This window comes from Petromyzon marinus, chromosome 80 (genome assembly GCF_048934315.1).
Source record: "Petromyzon marinus isolate PM22_M1 ecotype Great Lakes invasive population chromosome 80, UKy_Petmar_22M1.pri1.0, whole genome shotgun sequence".
In the NCBI taxonomy this organism is placed as follows: domain Eukaryota; kingdom Metazoa; phylum Chordata; class Hyperoartia; order Petromyzontiformes; family Petromyzontidae; genus Petromyzon; species Petromyzon marinus.
The window spans coordinates 4,403,241-4,424,009 of NC_133746.1; the positions used below are offsets into that span (position 1 = coordinate 4,403,241).

Sequence of the window (20,769 nt, forward strand, 5' to 3'; positions counted from 1 at the left end):
TTAGTGGGGGTGTGCGTACGTTCATGTGGAGGGGTGCGAGGGGATAGCCACGCCTGCAGAGTTGCTCCATTGCTGTAGCACCACAAATACTTAGTGCTGTGTACATACATTATCAATGGGGAGACAAAGAAGGCCCAGTGTGGTGTTTGTCATACCACCGTGGTGTGTCGTGCCAGCCTTAATGGCTGCTTGCTAACAGCACTTACCCTGACTTCATTTGTATTAAGTTCTTACGTTTTTATGGTATGCTATGTGAAATTATTTGACATTTATTTCAGCAGAGTCGTTAATGTGAATCCATATTGTCAAACAAAATGTGTGGTGTTCTGTTTCCACGATCTGGAAAGTCAAAATACCAGTTTTTATTTGCGATAGAATTGTAATCATTTTCACTATAACCATGCTTTCCTTCCTCCCTTAAATCAACAACTACTAATATCTTCTCCCCTAGCCTGGTAGTCGGCAGCCTGCAGCTTAAGAGCGACATGCAGCTCTTTAAGGACTGATTCGTGACGTTATTAGCATGCATTGCGGCTGCTACTCCTTATCCCACCCCACAGCTGTGGCGAGGCCTACCCCAACCCATATCACTACCCCGACCCTAACACTCTACAAACGCCTATCACTACCCTAACCCCGAAAACTCCACCAATGCCTATCACTACCCCACCAACTATCACTATCCCAACCACTATCACTAACCCCAACTGCTATCACTACCCCAACCACTCTCACTAACCCTGACCACTATGACTATCCCAACTGCTATCACTATCCATCCCCCTACTGCAATACCTATCACTACCCCAATCACGACTCAAGATGGCGGCAGCATGTGAGTTGTGTGTGAGTTGAGCTATGTGAGTGTGAGCTGTCTGTGAGAACGAGTGAGAATTAGCTGCGTGTGAGCTGCACGTCTGTGTGTGTGAGTGAGCTGTGTGTGTGTTTAAATTGAGATTGGCAGGTGCAGGGGGGTTTAATCGTTTAGTCGGATTTAATTGTGTGTTCTTTCTCCATCTGTCCATCATCATCTCTTTCCTTCATCTCTTCCGTGAGTGTAAATATAAATGTACGTGTCTGTATTCATTACAGTATTCATTACAATACAAATGAACATTCATTTATTCTAATTGAAGATTTATTAACTTCGTTTACTGAGTTTTATGGAGTTTAAATGTGATTAAGGCCTAGTCCGTTAGCGCCTTGCCTAAATACCACGGCTTTTTATATATTCATTTAAAGAGTTTGTTAATTTGTGTAAATTTATGCACTTTCAGATATTAATGTACGTGTCTCTATTTATTCAAATACATCAAACTCGGGTCACTGGGTTCATAATGCAACAACAAGATACAAATACACATATTTATTTTAATGTAAGATTTATTCACTTTGTTTATTGCGTTTAAATGTTATAATGGCCTAGTCCGTCAGCACCTCGTCTAAAGCCCTCAGCTTTTGGTATAGTGTTTTTTTTTAGTTTCTGTTAATTTGTGTACATTTATGCACTTTCAAATACAAATGTACGTGTCTAAACTCTTTGGTTATTTCGGTAAAGTCACGTAGGTATAACAAAAAATGAAATCACGACATTTCGGGCGCAACACAATTGTCCGTCATCAGGTGGGACAACCACAGCAAGAAACAATTGCAGAAGTGTTGCAAAAGGGCTGCTGTAACAATAGGCTATATAGGTAAGAGAGGGTGGAGGATCCAGGGAGGAGAGATAGAGAGGAGGGAGTGGGGTAGGGGGAGTGGAGCGCTGCTCGAAGGGATTAAAGGGCGAGTACGGCAAAATGCCGGGGGGGGGGGGGGGGGGGGAAGTGAGCGGGAGTGGGAGGCTGAAGAAGACTGGAGTAGCAGATATAAAGGCAACACCATAAAGCAGTTAAGGTTTTACCTGGTTAATAACATCCTTCCAATGATTGCTCAATTTGTATCCATCTTCTCGGTTGAAGTTATGTCTATTTTTATATATCTGGCTTCATGAACAAACCTTTGATAGCCTGAAGGTTTGCAGAGTAGCTTGGTCTCGGAAAAAAAACCAATATCTTGGAGTCTACAAACTAAGTTGCACCTGTGGTGGGTATTACATTGGGGAAACGAAACGACCGTGTTCGTGGGCACAAGTGAGATCTGAAACACGGCAGAACTAATACCTCCGCCATGGCTGACCATTGCTATAACGCTGTGGGCTCTCATGATATTGTTCATTCCGAGAGGAAGGTACTCTGCAAATCTCCGGGCTACTATCAAAGGTTTGTTCATGAAGCCATCCAGATATATAAACATAGACCTAACTTCAACTGAGAAGATGGATACAAATTGAGCAATGATTGGAAGGATGTTATTGACCAGGTTAAACCTTAACTGCTTGATGTTTTTGCCTTCATATCCACATCTCCAGTCTTCTTCAGCCTCCCACTCCCAGCCCCGCTCACTCCCCGCCCCCCCCCCCCCCCCCGGCATTTTGCCGTACTCGCCCTTTAATCCCTTCTAGCAGCGCTTGACTTGGCAGAGCTCCACTCCCCCTACCCCACACCCCCCTCCCTTCTAGCAGCGCTTTACTTTGCAGTGCTCTGCTCCCCTACCCCACACCCCCCTCTCTATCTTTCCTCCCTGGCTGCTCCCCCCTCTCTTACCTATATAGCCTCTTGTTACAGCAGCCCTTTTGCCCACTTCACCAATTGTTTCTTGCTGTAGTTGTCCCACCTGATGACAGATGCTTGTGTTGCACCCGAAACGTCGTGACTCAATTTATTTTATTTTATACCTACGTGACTTTACCGAAAGAACCAAAGAGTATGGATCCCTGCAGTCATGACAACTTCAAATCTAGATTGTTACGTGTCTGTATTTATTACAATACAAATGCACGGATAATTATTCAAATTTAGGGTTTATTTATTTTTGTTTATTGAGTTAAAAATTATCAACGCCTACGTAGTTCGCCAGCACCTCGTATAACGCCATAGGCTTCAAGCTTTTCATATTGTGTATTTATTATCCTTTAGGGTTTATGAATGAATATGAGGAAGCCACTGGAGCAGATTGAAAACAACTCTCTTTAGAACAGTTTTTTTGCATGTTTAGTTTGTTGTACTTCCCCTGGATCTCCGATTGCGAAAGAAGTTCAACGTAGGTCTGTGAGCTGCTCACACGAGACGGCCTGGTGTCACCCAGGACAGGTCGTAGGCAGGCCTCCCGGGACGTTTAAAAATGTGCAGATATTCAACTCAACACTCACACGCACCCACACACAAACACACACACAAACACTCAAACAGTGACAACAACCGCAATTTGCCGCTAAATGGCGGTGACGTCACCACGATGCTTGTGCCAGGCTATGTGCATGACCCAGGTGCCACGGGTCGACTGACACACAAATACACTCAGATGAAAACCCAATTTAGTCTTAACGTGCGTTTGGGGCAAGTGCTGTTCCCGAGCAACATAAATGGGGGCTGGCATGGCACAGGAGGAGGTGTGTGAATAGCACCAGGCCCGGCCGCCTTTGTCTCCCGAAGTCACATGGAGCAGCACCCAGGCCCCTGCAGACCGCCGTGGTCGTGGCGGTGAAGAGTGACTCGTCGCTCATGCTCGTGTGAAGTGCACGGAGGATCTGTGGCGGAGTGCTTGAGCAGACCGAGAGAGCCACGGAAGAGGGACTACGATGCCATGGCGGAGGTGATGGTGGTGAAGGAGGGCTGGCTCTACAAGCGTGCTGCAAGCATACGACTCGGACGATGAGAAATCATCAGCCACACAGGCCGACAAGACGGAACTGCAGACCACGCTCTGCTCGCTGTCCTCCAAGCTCGAGGATATGAGCACATGCAACGACCTGATCGGCAAGCATGGAGCCGCCTTCCAGCGCTCGCTCAACAACCTGAAAAACCTTAAGCTGCCTCCCGAGTTCAGGAGAAGCTAAAGGCCGTCAATGAGCACGCCATCCTCTCATGCGTCACCTCCAATGCTATGATCAATAGTGATCTCTTGCTCTGATGTCACATTGAGGGCGGTGCTCATCTCCAAAAACTCAAGCACACAGGCGAGAAGCCATGCATATGTGACGAGTGCGGCAAGACGTTTCTCGCGCTCGGCCTACAAGTATTTTTTTCGCTTGTGTGTTAAACTGTGTGTACCCTTGATATTTTAAAGATGGCAATTATCCTGCTGTGTATCCTACTGCTGTCCCTCCTAGCCATATCTAGTGCCACACTCAACGCTACCACCGGCAACCCTCGTTACTTCTCGCCCATACTTGTTGCTCAATATGCCACTACACCTGCTAATGAAACAGCTATTAGACACGTCTACACTCCATCAATGTATCCTTTTAAACCCTATCTCTGTCCCATTACTTCACCAGCACTCCTTCCAAAGATGCGCCGCTCTTCATCCTTTCACAGAAAATACTTGTGCAAACTATTAATTCAACTTTTCTTATTTCTGGGAGGTATTGAGATTCATCCTGGCCCAAATGTAAAGAAAGCGTATAATTCTATAGATTTTTCTGGCAGAAAAGGTGTTGGTGTTCGACATGTCAACAACAGAGGGCTTGTGATTAAATTAAGTCAACTAAAACTAGAAGTGTCAAATCTGGACCCGGACATTTTTTGCCTAACAGAAACATTTCTCACTCCTGCCGTAAATGACTTGCAGATTATGATTGACAACTACAACCTTTTTCAGCTTGACCGACGGTCTAAAGGAGGTGGAATTGCCATATATGTTCGTAATACTATTGCATGTTCACCAGCTCACTCCTTGTTAAAAAAATGTTGCTTTGAAGGTCTGGCTCTCAGAATAACTCTCCCAAATAATCAACAGATATTGGTAGTGTACTGCTATAGACCGCCTAGTGGTAAGGCTGTTGAAGCTGCGTCTGCACTGAGAGAGCTTCTTGGGGGCCTCCCTAAAGGTAAAATAGTTTTAGTGGGTGATCTAAATTCGAATTGGCTAAACCTGCCGGCCATGGCCACAAATTTTGCTGATGAATCTAACCTATTTCAATTAATACATGTCCCCACAAGACCCAACCTAAAAAATCCGGGACAGTCATCTCTGCTTGGCGTCCTATTGACAAATGCCCCTCACAATTTCACACTGGGGTGAAATCATCAGCCAGACCCAAAGCCCCCCTAAATTGGTTGAGAATCACTCCATGAGACATTTCAGCATACAGGCATTTACTAATGATGGGTTTTACTTGGATATTGACAAGGTCTGTGATATCCCCAACTTGACTACGGCTTGGGAGACCTTCAGGTACACTCTTCTCCAAATTCTTAACAAACATGCTCCGTTGGTTAGATTTAAAATTAAAGGCAACCGCCCACCATGGTTTGATCCTTTGATTACTAAGCTCATGAAAACTAGGGACAAGGCTTCGGCATGTGCTCAGAAAAGTAATTTGGTCAATGACTGGCTAGAATTCAGCAATTTAAGGAATAGATACGTCAAAAAATACTCCACTCTCCTGGAATCACGTCAATGCTAGGATCTTCTGGAAAATAATCAAATGTATCGAAAAGGCATCCAACACAGATAATCTGCCCGTTGCGCTTAACCGAAATGGGGACTATTTTTCAGAGCCACAAAAAATAGTCGACAATTTTAACCTTCATTTTTCTGAAGCTGGTGACCTTTTTGATAATGTATTGGGAGTCACCCCTTCTCATGCAATTTCCAACACTCCTGTCCAAAGATTAAACGAATTTAGTTTCCAGCCTATCCATGAAAGTAATGTTCTGAAACAACTGTCCCACCTCAAAGGGTCCTCCTCTACCGGAGCGGAAAGTATTCCCGTCTTTGCTCTGCTAACTGTTGGTCACCTAATATACAAGCCTATAGCCCATATTTTCAACCTGTCCATCAAAGAAGCATCAGTACCTCTAGAAGGAAACATTCCTATGTTCGTCCACTTCACAAAGGGGGCCCTAAAGATGATCCAAATAACTACCGACCTATCTCAATTTTGTCCCCGTTGATGAAAATTTTTCAAAAATTATTGAACTACCAAATTAGCATTTTGATTTAAAGCTTTCGTGACTGCAGTAATTCATATACTTAGCTCTTTCGGTAAAGTCACGTTGAAGGGAAGCAATAAAATAATAAAATATATATATATAAAACAATAAAAATTATCACGACGTTTCGACCATAACACAAACGGTCGTCATCAGGTGTGTCGGTTCACATTAATTAATTTATTTTTAAACGGTGTATTTATTTATATATAAAAAACGTCAGCGCCGCGTGCAGCGATTTGGCAGTTTATTTAGAAGGACTAGTCCATCTATGTTCTGAAAAGAGGAGGGGGGAGACGAAAAATGTATGTATGCGGTCTGAAAACCACCGTATGTGTGAACAATCAATTAAGACCCGAAATGGTTTATCAAATCCTTCCAATGATTGCAAAGCCAGAATCCTTCTTCTTGGTTGAAATTGTCTCTGTGCTTGTATATGTGGATAGCCTCATGAACGAATCTCTCATGGTAGCCAGATGGCTTGCAAAGAACCTCTGTCTTGGAGAAGTCAATGTCATGTGAGCCTACTGAATTATAACAATGATCTGCCATGGCCGAGGTGTTGGTCCTACCGTGTTTTAGGTCTGCTTTGTGTTCACGAATGCGGTCCGAGACATGTCGTTTGGTTTCTCCAATGTAACTACTACCACAGAGGCAACTTAGTTTGTAGACGCCAGGGTACTGTATGTCCGGAATCATATTTTACAGACGGAACCAGATCACGGATTTTGTGTAATGTGTTGAATATAACCTGGATCTTGTGTTTATTCAAGATTTTGGAGATCTTGTTTGTGATCCACGCAATGTAGGGTAAAGTGATGGTTTTGAAAGGCTCCTCAAGAGGGTCCTTGTTCATGGATGGAGTGATAGCTTTGCGGATTGTGTAGTCGGAGTAACCATTAGCCTTAAGAGCTTGCTGTACGTGCTTGAGTTCACTGGCTATGTGTTCCTGGTCGGATATGCATTGGGCTCTATGGTGCAGAGTCTTGATGAGGGAATTCTTCTGGAATGGATGGTGGTGGGAATCCGGTTTCAGGTAAACATCCGTATGACTTGGTTCATCAAGGACTAAACACTGAGGTACCACCCTGGTGAGACACTGCTTAACCAATACATACTTCACTTGGAATGGAACTTTCTACAACAAACTGAGGGCACCCCAATGGGCTCCCCCTTATCTCCGGTTGTAGCCAACATTTTCATGGAGAAATTTAAGACTGACGCCATCCAGACTGCCACTCTGCGCCCAACCTCATGGAAGAGGTATGTGGATGACACTTTTTTCATCTGGCCACATGGCCGGCCTGCTCTAGACCAATTCCTCGACTACATCGATTCGATACACCCAGCCATTAGATTTACCATGGAAGTCGAAAAAGTTGGCAAGCTACCTTTTTTGGATGTCCTAATAAAAAAGAGACCTGATGGTTCAATGAGCCACTCTCTCTACAGGAAAGCTACCCATACGGATGCTTACCTGAAACCGGATTCCCACCACCATCCATCCCAGAAGAATTCTCTTATCAAGACTCTACACCATAGAGCCCAATGCATATCCGACCAGGAACACATAGCCATTGAACTCAAGCACGTACAGCAAGCTCTTAAGGCTAATGGTTACTCCGACTACACAATCCACAAAGCTATCACTCCAATCATGAAGAAGGACCCTCTTGAGGAGCCTTTCAAAACCATCACTTTACCCTACAATGCGTGGGTCACAATAAAGATCTCCAAAATCTTGAATAAACACAAGATCCAGGTCCGTTTCAACACATTACATAAAATCTGTGGTCTGGTTCCGTCTGTAAAATGTGATTCCGGACATACAGTACCCTGGCGTCTACAAACTAAGTTGCCTCTGTGGTAGTAGTTACATTGGAGAAACCAAACGACATGTCTCGGACCGCATTCGTGAACACAAAGCAGACCTAAAACACGGTAGGACCAACACCTCGGCCGTGGCAGATCACTGTTATAATTCAGTAGGCTCACATGACGTTAACTTCTCCAAGACAGAGGTTCTTTGCAAGCCATCTGGCTACCATGAAAGATTCGTTCATGAGGCTATCCACATATACAAACACAGAGACAATTTCAACCGAGAAGATGGATTCTGGCTTCGCAATCATTGGAAGGATTTGATAAACCATTTCGGGTCTTAATTGATTGTTCACACTTACGGTGGTTTTCAGACCGCATCCATTATTTTCATCTCCCCCCTCCTCTTTTCCGAACATAGACGAACTCGTCCATCTGAATAACTGCCAAATCGCTCTCCGTGGTGCTAACGTTAAAAAATAAAAACGCCACTTTTTTCAAATTTTCTTGCTGTGGTTTTCACACCTGATGATGATTGCTTGTGTTTCAGTCAAAACGTCGTGATAATTATATTGTTTTATATTTTTTATTATTTTATTGTTTCCCTTCTATGTGCCTTTACCTAAAGAACCAAGAATATGAATCCTTGCGGTCACGAAAGCTTTAAATCAAAATGTATGGCTGCCAAGTTTGGTCGTACATGTATGTATATCGTTTATTGTTAAATTTGAATCACAGTTCTTATGATCACTGTTACATTTTTTTTTATATACCTTTATTTTGGTGATTTTGAAATCTTTTGGTTTAGCTATGTTTGTTTTTTATAGTACAGAGTTAGCCTGATAACTTTAATCTACATTGTCTTATGGTTATATCCTTAGCTCTTTCGGTAAAGTCACGTTGAAGGGAAACAATAACATAATAAATATATATAAAACAATAAAAATTCTCACGACGTTTCGACCATAACACAAACGGTCGTCACCTGATGACGTTTAGACCATAACACAAACGGTCGTCACCTGATGACGACCGTTTGTGTTATGGTCCAAACGTCGTGAGAATTTGTATTGTTTTATATATATTTTATTATTTTATTGTTTCCCTTCAACGTGACTTTACCGAAAGAGCTAAGAATATGAATTACTGCAGTCACGAAAGCTTTAAATCAAAATTGTCTTATGGTTGTTATTGTTTGACTTGCATCCCACTGGGATTTTTTGAACACAGTGTTGAAATATGGTGTTTTTTTTCAGAAGACTTTGCTGTTTTTTCCAGGATTTTTCTGTTGCGTGTAGTCACTTTAAGATGTTTCTTGTTCATGTTTTTGTTTTGTTGCCGTTGCACCCGAGTCAAGGCTCACAGGGTTATCATCATATGTATTATATTATATCTTCTGATATATAAAAGTCTCCGCACGCGCTTGCGAGGGATTTGGCTCTCGAACGGTGGGCTTTACGTCGAAACAAATTTGCCGGCCGGCACGCCCTAAGCCCCGCGGTGGGAATAGGCTATTCCTTTTTCACGTCCGTCACCTTTAGCGTTTTTTGTGTGATTTCGCTATTTTTATTTATACATGGCGCGACATCGACCGTACTAACTCACGCCAATTGTGTGTGGGGGGGGGGCGTTCCCTTCCAAGTGATGCGCATTCAGTCGAGCTCACGGGGGACATTTTATTTTACGCGTTTAACATGCAATAAATATATACACATAACGCTGCGGCTATTTCTTCACAGTGTGATATCCTGTTCGCCCCCCCCCCCAACACGATGCGTGCAGTTACTGCTATAAAGTCCGTAGATATTAATAGTATTACAGCGCTTAGATAGCATTATTGTAGTATTATTGTTTATTATTATTAAACAAATACGTTGATAGATATTGCAATAATAATGTTTGTGTGCACAAAACAAATTTTTCATTATTAGGTTGCTAAATATTTCCTTTTTTTGCTGTGCTTTTATGATGCTGCGACGGTCTACTGCCAGTCTGTTATGTCGCCTGCTGCCTGCCGATTAATTAACGTCAGTGTACTGGCACTCTATTATCTACACTGCGAATTTTCCTTTTGACCATTATGAGTGTATGCCAGTCTATAATCTGTTGCCTGCTACTTTACCTCACTCAGTGTACTGCCAGCCATTCATGTCCACTATATTCTGCTTTTTCAGCTGCTGCCCGTATTGACCGCTTTTTTGTCGACTGTAGCAATGTCATTGAGTCGGCATACTGGCAGTCTATAATCTAGACTGTAGCCTGCTTCTCAACTTACCTGTGCATACTGCTGTTCTTTAATTTACACTTATTTCAGCTTATTCAATGCATTTCTATTGCTTCGATTGCTCACGTCACGCTATTTACTCATACGTAGTACTGCGATACTGATAGCTGTGCCATCATCGGGGATTGCTGTGCACGTCGACGTGTGTGTGAGTCAATGTGTGCGTGTTTGAGTCCATATGTGTGTGCGTGTAGGTCCATGCGTGTGTTTAAGTCCATGTGTGTCTGTATTTCTCCAACGGACAATGCCCGATCTGTGTATGTTTTGTCCATGTGTTTGTGTTAGTCGATGTGTGTGCATGGCTCTATCTGAGTGAGTAAGTCAATGTGCGTTTGTGTGTCTATGTGTGTCAGTCGATGTGTGTGTGTACGTCCATGTTTATATGTGTGTGTCAGTCCATATGTGTGTGTTACTCCACATGTGTGTGTAATTCCATACATGTGTGTGTGTGTCACTCGATGTGTGTGTGTGAAAGTCAGTGCGTGTGTGTGATTCGATATGTGTGAGTTAATCCATGTGTGTGTATCCAAAGTAGATGTCTGTGTGTCACAGTCTATGTGTGTATGTGTGTGTGTAGGGCAATGTGTGTGTCAGTCTATGTATGTGTGTGTAAGTCCATGTGTGTGTGTCTTAGTCGATATGTGCGTGTGTGTAAGTACATATGTGTGTTTACGTCAATGTGTGTGTGTGAGCCCACGTATATCTGTGTGTGAGTCGATGTGTGTGTGTGTGAGTCGCTGTATGTGTGTACCTCGATATATATGTGTGTGTAAGTCGATGTGTTTGTGTGTGTCAGTCCATGGGCGTGTGTGTTAGTCGATTTGTGTGCGTGGCTCCATGTGAGTCAGTGTAAGTCCATTTCTTTGCGTGTCTCTAAGTCCATTTCTTTGCGTGTCTCTAGGTCCATGTGTGCGTGTGAGTGAATGTGTGTGCTTTATTGACCTGATCAAGGCCTATGATACCATCAGTAGGCCTGGCTTCTGGGTTGTTCTTCATGCTTTCAGAGTCCCTCACCCTTTGCTCACGATCCTTAAGGAGCTTCATGATGGGGAGCGGCCCCGCGTCAAACTATGTACCCGTCAGTCAGAGCCATTCCCTCTACACCTTGGGGTTTGACAAGGATGTCCTCTGGCTCCAACATTACTTAACATATTTTTTGACCACGTAGTTCGTGAAGCCTTCAATGGCTGTACCGGAGGAATTACCATATGGTACAGATACAATGGGAGGTTGATCGATGCCCGAGTGCGGTCAAGAGATGTCTCGCTATTGCTCAACCATGTTATGTATGCCGATGCTCTGGTGATTGCTCAGAGGAGAAGTTGGAGGCACTGCTGCTCAACCTGGAGCTTGCCACTACGAGGTGGGGCCTTATTCTTTGTTTTTTTTCGGTAAAGTCACGTAGGTGAATAATAAAGTATATTAAAATGAAAACAAATAAATAAAATCGCGATGTTTCGGAACCAACACAAGCAACCGTCATCAGCTGTTGACTGCTCCAGCAAAGCTTCAGTAATTTTGCTGGAGCAGTCAACACCTGATGACGGTTGCTTGTGTTGCTTCTGAAACTTCGTGATTTAATTTATTTGTTTTCATTTAAATTTATTTTATTTTTCACCTACGTGACTTTACCGAAAAAAACAAAGAGTATAGATCCTTGAAGTCACGAAAACTTCAAATCTAGAATTATGTGGGGCCTTACCATTAGCCCCACCAACACTAAGCACCATTGGACACTCCACCCCCACAACTCCCAATTGGTGAGGGGCCACTTGTCGAGAAATTGGAGAGTTTCCCATACCTGGCCAGTGTGATCATGACCGGCTCGGGTTTAACAGCAGAGGTCTCGCTTCGAATCAGTCGAGCGCCATTATCTTTTCATCGGCTGCGTAACGCTGTGTGGAAGCTACCTGCTCTCTCGCTCCGTATGAAGCTCCAGGTATTCTTGCCCACGCTAATTCCCTCCCTTCTCTACGCTTGTAAAACGTCGACCCCCCCAATGGAACATCTTCGCTGGTTAGAAACATTTAAGCTGGCCTGCCAACGATCCATCCTGGGTTCAACCAGGCTCTATTGTGTGAGGAGCTCACAAATCCTTGAAAGATCTAGACAAAGTCAAATTGGTGAACTCCTACGACAGGCAAGGCTGCGTTGGCTGCGCCATGTAGCCCGCATGACCAGCCACCATATGCCTAAATAGCTTTTGTTCCGCAAGATCGAGGGGGCTAAACTGGCGCGGCACAGGCTACAGAAGAGATATAGTGATGTGGTACATGAGGAAGTGGAGCTCAGTGGACTTGTCGATGACTTGTGCCAGCAATGTCAAGATCGGCCTCTGTGGAGGAGGCTCATGAAGGATACTACTGGCCAGTTGGAGAAGTTGCCCTCCTCAGAACAATGAGTGGAGTGCCGGGTGGCTAAAGCACAGCAAGTTGCCATAGTAGAGGGCACAGGTGGTGCATCAGCCAGTCATCTCAGTCAGTCGACCCGTGACACCTGGGTCTGCCCCGTAACCTCCTGCCAGCGGGTGCTCGTCACTTGACGTGGCTTCAAGGTGCACATAGCCTGGCACAAGCGTCATAGTGATGTCAACGCCACTTAGTGGCGAATGGCGGTTGTTGTGTGTGTGTATATGTGCATGTCTGTGTGTGTGTGCGTAAGTCCATGTGTGTGTGTAAGTCGATGTGTGTGCATCAGTCCATGTGTGTGTGTCTAAAGTCGATGTCTGTCTGTGTGAGTCCATATGTGTGTGTGTGCGTGTGTGCGTGTAAGGCGATGTGTGTGTCTGTATTTTTCGCCCGTACAACGCCGGGTACTTACCGCTAGTACCTAATAAATTAAATTACTACCCCATTCCCTATCACTACCCTTATCACTACACTTATCAATATGAATAGCCCATCCCCAATCACTACCCAATCCTGTATCACCACCCCTATAACAACCCCAAACCCGTATTACTACGCCTAACCCTACAACTACCCTATCCCCTATGACTGCCCCAACCTCTATCACTACACCAAACCCTTATCACTAACCCAACCCCTATAACTACCCCAACACCTATAATTACCTCAACCTCTATCAGTCCCCATACCACTTTGACTATCCCAAGCCCTATTACTACCGCAATCTCTATCACTACCCCAACGTCTATCACTACCTAAACCCCAATCACTACCCAAACCCTTATCACTCCTCCATACCCTACCACTGCCCCTATCACAATGAATACCCCATCACTAATCACTACCTCTATCATTACCCCATCTCCTATCACTACCAAATCCCCTATCACTACTCCTATCACTGCCCCTATCACTGCCCCTATCACTACTCAAACCCCAATCACTACCCCATCCCTTATCACTTTCCCATCCCTTATCACTTCCCCTATCACTACGATTATCACTCCCTCAACCCCTTCCCACTACCCTTATCACTGCGAATACCCCTACACCAATCATTACCAACACCCCTATCACTACCCCTACCACTGACCCAAGCCCTATCCCCAACTCCTTTCACTACCCCAACGACTATCAACCCTAACCCCTATCACTACCCGAACCCCTATCACTACCCCATCACTACACCAAACCCTATCACTTACACAACCCCTATCACTACCCAAACCCCTATCACTACCCCGTCCCCACCCCCTATCACTACAATTATCACTCCCTCAACCCCTATCACTACCCTTATTACTTCTTCGTGATATTTGTATTCACTTTTTTTTCTATTTTCTATCCACGAGACTTTACCGAAAGAACTAAAAGAACATGAATTCCCGCATTCACGAAAATTTCAAGTCAAAATAATACAGGTTATTTTGGATTAGATCGCGTAAATATAAATATTTTGTTAAAGCCGCCACCACCCGAAACAGCCAATTAGTAAGGTTTGTCATGTAAGCCATTCTGACCGGCGCCTGATGAGGCTGGTTTGTAATTAGTGCCCAAACGTCGTATACGAATTATACATGTTGTGGGTTTACTCTCCAACACACTGGTGTGCTGAACTAGTAACTTGTTGGAATGTTTTGTTTACATGACAAAACATGCCAACTAGATACTACAGTATGTACTAATTAGTTGTCAGCTAGTGGTTGGTAAACGACAAATGTATATTTACTCAATCTAACTAAAAACATCTCTATGGATGTACATGCATTTATTGCATTTTAATATAAACCCTTGTTTTTTGTTGTGTTCTATGCTCATTACAGAGACTGATAACCTCATAGAATTAAACGACGATCACACAATCTTAAAGTGTCCAGTATGTAAGCTCATATATGTTGACCCTGTATCATTAAGCTGAAATCACATAACTTGCCGGGTATGTATAGAGGTTCACTGGGAATTGTAAGTGAAGGAGAGGACATACACATGCCCAATTTGCAATGAGACATATAACTGGAGACCAGACTTGACGAACAATCTTGAGGTATCTCAGCGAGCAGAGGAGCTCAGAAGACATGAGGTATCTCAGCGAGCAGAGGAAGAGGAGCTCAGAAGACAAAACAACGGCAACGAGCAAGCGGAAGAAGACAATGCAATGGTGAGTCGGCAATGTCTCATTGTTTTATATGCTCCCGATATTCGCTTGATGGATGTAGATTTTGTTTCTGAAGGGAAGACATGATATACGTCTTCCATCTAGTGACAAAATCTGGAAAGGAAGATAACGTGCGCACGACATAGGGGGAAGGGGTGGAGGAGGAAGAGGGGGAGGAGAGCGAGGGGAGGAGAGGTAGGAGGAGTCACAGTCAGAAGCCTTGTGAGTGCATCAGATTGACCAATATTGTAGGGACTTAGGAATCTTATCTTAACTTTACAATAATCTAATTATGGATAAGATGATAGTAGTCAAAATAAAGAGTCGGGCTATTCATAGTGATGGTGCAGTTATTGTGAGTGGCAGACTGGTGGGAGTGGTTAAGGACGGGTTGGGGTTATGATAGAGGTTGTGATAGATGTTGGGGTCGTGATAGCGGTAGTGATAGGGGTTGGCGTTAAGCCTGGTCGTAGCTATGGGGCGAGGGTAGGGAGTAGCTGCAGGATGAGCTAGGAAGGAATAAATGGGTTTTGTTGAATTATAAAAACATTTTATGTTCAGTGAGAGTTTGTTCCAGAGAAGGGAGGTCACTTGAGTGCTCTGCCATGAGCCACCCTAGAGTTCGCTGAAAGGTGGAACCGCTAGACATCATGTCAGCGTATGCTCACACTTGAAACAACTATATAACATACCGTAAGTGAAACTTTTATTTCCATCATGTGAAATTGTATGCAACTTTGTTTAATATTTGTTTGTTTTTTCCACAGGCTGAACATAGAGCGGCAATCACGGAAATCAATAGTGTGTTTAACAAATGGAAAAAAACAGAGAATTGAGATAATCCAATTCATGCGAGAAATTGTATGTCTACTCAAAGAAAGGCAACAAAATGTAAACATCGCAAGAGCATCCGGATCACATGCCGGTGTTGCCGGTGGAATCATGTCCATTGTCGGCTTTGCTTTGATTCCCGTTACCTTCGGAGCATCGCTTGGTCTCATAATAGCCGGAACTACTATGGGAGTAGCTGGGGCATTGACCAGCACTGCAGCATCAATAACGTTGATAGTGAAGAACAAAACGACGGCACAAGACGTTCAAAGTGCGATGGATCGAGATAAGGAACTGAGCAAAAAAACTGTTTGAAGGGATGCAGCATTTGCCAGAATTTTTTGCTATTGATCTTGGTGTTGCAGATCGTGTTCTACCGACAATGGCTAGGAGCGCAACGCAGATCGCCTTTGGCGTACTTGGCACAGTCGATGATATCGCTGCCGGGTTGACCAAAGGAGTTGCCGTGTCCGCATTACGGATAACAGGGATAATTTTTACCGACGCATTTCTTGCAGTGGACATCGCCACTCTGGTGAACGTGGGAGTTGATATGGCCAAAGGGAATCCAACAAAAATCGGAAAAAAATTCGAAATTATAGCGAATGACCTTAAAATCGGACTAATTAGAATGATAAAACAAAATAATGAGCTGAACTCAATAAATACAACTAATGAACAAGATAATGACAGCGATAGCGATACATTTTAAAATCTTACTTACGGGCACGGGTTTTAAAGTTTTTAGGGCGATGCAGTATACTATGTAGTGTGTACAATAAATGGAAACATCACCACCATGTTGGATAATTTAATGTCATGAGTCGCGCAATATTCGCAAAGTAACTAGCACTATACGTAATTGTTTTGTATACTGCAATACATTTTCGTTAATTAAAATACATATTCTAAAAAAATCCCTAGCCCTGAACGTGGACAGACGCGACATGACATGAATGAGGACATCTACAGAATACACGAACAGGTCGATAAACACATTTATTTATGTTGGGAATACAGTAACGTCAAACGCCCCATAAAACCCCCAGGCCATTTAAAATAACAAGAAGCGATATGACATCAGCCATACTGTCGGCCAATTTCATTAGATGGGAGAGATGAGAGGGCACGTGGAGGTAGTAGAGTGATGAGAGGTGAGAGGTAGGCAGGTATTTATGTATTTAAATTCGGTAATGCCCACTGAGCTATGAACGTTATTTTTCAGAAGCAACTTGGCCACAAGTAATAGCTCGCCAAAATTTATAGCAGCCAAGTAACCTAAACGCATGTCTCTAAACGTGGAGGGAAAAACCGGAGGACCAGAAGAAAAATCTACGGGCCCACGAGGAAAACATGCAAACTCCAAATATACAGGTGTCAGGGTCTCGACCGAACCCACGATTACCTATGTACCAGGTGAGGTAGTTATCATCTCGCCACTGTGGCACCCATGCACTAGGAAACAGAAGACAGCGAGTGTAATCTTGACATTCATCCAGGATTATATTGGCAGCCGGTGGAGCGATTGGATATTGGGGTGATGTGTCAATTATAAGCCACCTTAATCATTATTATTCATTAATAATGCAGGTTTTTGGGTTAGATCGCATAAGTATAAGTCTAACAAAATGTATTAATCATGTAAAAAAACGCTACAATTAAATGGCTAAAATAATGCTAATATTAACAGCAGTTAATGTCAAACCAAGATCGAAGAGCAATACTGCTGAAAACAATCAATTTATTACAACAATTAAAATACCACATATTATGGGAGTAACTGACAAACTAGTTAGAATTTTGGAAAAACTAAAAATCAGAGTAAGATTTGGCACAGTACACAACATTCTAAAACTAGTATCTTGTACTAAAGATGAATTTCCTAAGTTATCAACATAAGGTGTGTATCGGATTAATTGCTTATGTGGCAGATGCAATATTGGACAGACGGGATGTAACATTCACGTACAACTAAAATAATATCAAAGAAATATTAAATACCCTCAAACACAACTGTCGGCAGTTGAAAAACATGATTGCCAACAAGGACACTCAAATTTTGATTTAAAGCTTTCGTGACTGCAGTAATTCATATTCTTAGCTCTTTCGGTAAAGTCACGTTGAAGGGAAACAATAAAATAATAAAAGATATTGTTTTATATATATTGTATTATTTTATTGTTTCCCTTCAACGTGACTTTACCGAAAGAGCTAAGAATAAGGACGCTCAATTTATTTTAATAGCGTTGAAGTGTTGTGTAAAACGAATTATTACTGGCCGAGACTAATTCGATAATCTTTTGAAATTGAGAGAAATACAAATCATATTAACCGCTCTCACAGCTACAGGCTTAGTGCAGCCTGGAAGCGTATTATGAAGTAATACATTTTACAACTGTATTAATTATAGAGGAAACTGATCAATAATCTATTATATAATTATAATAAACCCCCTCCTCCGCCTCTGATATCTGCACTTGATGGGTTCAGTGATGACATCACCTTGCTCTATTTAAGAACGGAAGCAGGTGGATTGCTTCACTATTCTGGCAAATCGCCCGATGCTGGATGTAATTGCCAGCGAAACATGCGTACTAAAATTGTAAATGTGGATTTACTCTCCAACATACCGGTGGGCTGAAGTAACAACTAAATGGCGTGCTGTTTACTAAACAAACCTTACTGGCTGTGTTGGGTGGTGGAGGATTATGACATTCATACTTACACGACCTAACCCAAAAACATATGAATGTTGGTCGCGAACGCCAACGTGTTAAACATTATTTCTAGTTTAGTGTAGGATATAATGCGCAAAGGGCGATTCCTGTTAAGATGTCGCACCGTGTATCATAGGACGGCTCAAAGCAAACTCCTCTTGTGATCTATATTGGAAGTGGTTCCCAAAATGTGGCCTGCCGTGTATCCTTTTTCCAGACCTATATTATGTCTATATTCTCTTCAACCAGCATATATAATGAAATATGTCAAATTAACTTTTATTTTTAATGCAGGCAGACCTCGCTTAGTGCTTGAGATGCGTTAACAAAGAATTGAGCACTCATGTAATGTGTGCTGAAAGGGGTCATTACACCCATTGCATATATGGAGATGCGTTCTTGACAGCGTTATTTTTTGTTCGGCCTATATCAGGGCTTCATTTGTTTATTTGTAATAGTGCTGATAATAGTGATGGTAAACATTTAATATCTATAACAGTTAATATAATGATTTGAAGCTCTCGTGACTGCAGGAATCCATACTCTTTGGTTATGCCGGTAAAGTCACATAGGTAGAACGCACCCCCATATATGTAATTATGTTTGTTTTATTTTATTTTCTACCTACGTGACTTTACCGACAGAACCAAAGAGTATAGTTAATATAATGCAATGTACTCACGGGTGCATTCGACTGTACTCCTCCAACAAGACAGCATTGGGGGAGCTGCTGCACTTCAAATCCGGGTCACTCTCAGAGAAATGCTCCGGGACCTCCGTGGTCTTAGTGATGCCCTCTGTCTACACTTCTGTGGTGAGGTTATTTTTAGGTGGAGCCTGAGACTGTAGCCTGGTCTCACGAGTTCTCAACTGGCTAAACACATTGTACTATAATAACATTGAAAATATATATTTAAATGTAACCGTGACTATGAATCGTGATTATCGAATCGCAGGGGGTGGGGTCTTCTTGGCTCAAGAGCATACGTTCTCATTGTATGTATATTGAACTTATTTCGCACCGTACGCAGCCAACCTTGCTCATCAGAGGTGTGGGGAAGGACAAACTATACAGAAAAAGCAGTGCTCAAGAAATGAGTTTGTCAATATAGATTACTTCCCGATTTCGGAAGGAAGAGCATTCCAGACAGCCACAGAAGCTCACTACGTCCCGTAAAGTAGTGAGTTGCAATAATCGAGCCTTAGCGATACTATGTTACTTTAACTATGTCACGAATGACATCGGCGGGGTACAATTTCCTTGGCCAGTGCTGCTACGTATTCCCACAAAAAAAACTGCTTAAAAAGTGCCTTTTACATTTTGCTAATTTTTCGAGTGTATGTCATTACATTCATACGTAATTAATACCAAACACGTGTAGATACTTCACAACAATTAACATAATAGTTACAGTTTAAAATTTACACTTTTTTATTATCGTCATAAAACAGTGGTAGGGGGGAGATTGAGGTTCATTAACTGGATAAGATATTTTCTAAATAACTTGAAGAATGCGTTTTTGCATATATGTAAGAATCTTATTGATAAACGAGAGAGAGAAAGAGCAGAAGACCGGAGTGTTAGAACAACCCCAAATTATTTGTTTATTAGAAGCGCCATATGTCAAGTCGCAATTACATAATTTCTGTCAATCCCAAGACCTTAAATGACTGATGGTTGTCAGAAGAATGGGCATAGTCAAGACTGCTTTTGAAAACCTTAAAGAGGTTGTAGCAACTCGGAAACTAAACAGGAGTGCGGATGAAACTATTTAATGCTGCCGTATGGAGTGTTGTGGATACGCCAGTGAAACATGATTAATGCTGTTCTGATTGAAACAACGATGGAGACATGCTGAGCAAGTATTACTGAACATATACAAAGGGTCCAAGCTGAAGATATGACAAAGATGATTCTGCATGGGTATATTGTAAGGGCAGATGGGAAGAGGAAGACGACGTGATCAGTGCTACAGAAATTTCCACGGGACATTGGCGATCGGGGAAGATGGAAAGCGTCTGTCAAATGCAACAACGCTCAGTTATGAGTATCATGTTGTGATGTATTTTTATGTGATTTCTTTAAAACGGTGTAATTACTGAGTTTGTTTAACTGCCAGTGTTGCTGCTGCTCTCTGCCGGTGACTCATGGACACTTGCAAACACACTTTCAACTCATGTGGGATTTCCTGGTTGTATATCTTTAATAATAAACGCAGAAAAATAGACACATGGATGTGTTGGTGTTGCTTCATTTTACATGGGCTTCCAATTATGCGATTTCAATTGTAAAAAAACATGTTAACACTTTTATGGGACTATCGTTTTTAATGGAAAACGAAGGGATAATACACTTGTTGTGTAGTGTAGAACGACGCGAAGACGGAACTTCTTGTAAGGGCTGACGCCGGGTTGTTAACAAGGGTACACGCACTTACACCAGAGGTAGGTGTCCGCTACACTTGGTCCTTCCCGTGGACCCCAGGCTCTACACTCGTCCTAACCTCGGCTATGCCCT

At 42.7% G+C, this 20,769-nt stretch overlaps 1 long non-coding RNA gene across 1 annotated transcript in view; it reads left to right on the forward strand.

Moving 5' to 3' along the window:
* Positions 1-20,475, forward strand: part of LOC142907628 (uncharacterized) — a 36,051-nt gene extending 15,576 nt beyond the window's left edge. Inside the window, exons 2-3 of the long non-coding RNA XR_012931140.1 lie at positions 14,372-14,706; positions 15,471-20,475. This is a non-coding gene — a long non-coding RNA (uncharacterized LOC142907628). The remainder of the gene's footprint in view (positions 1-14,371; positions 14,707-15,470) is intronic.
* The last annotated feature ends 294 nt before the right edge of the window (positions 20,476-20,769 follow it).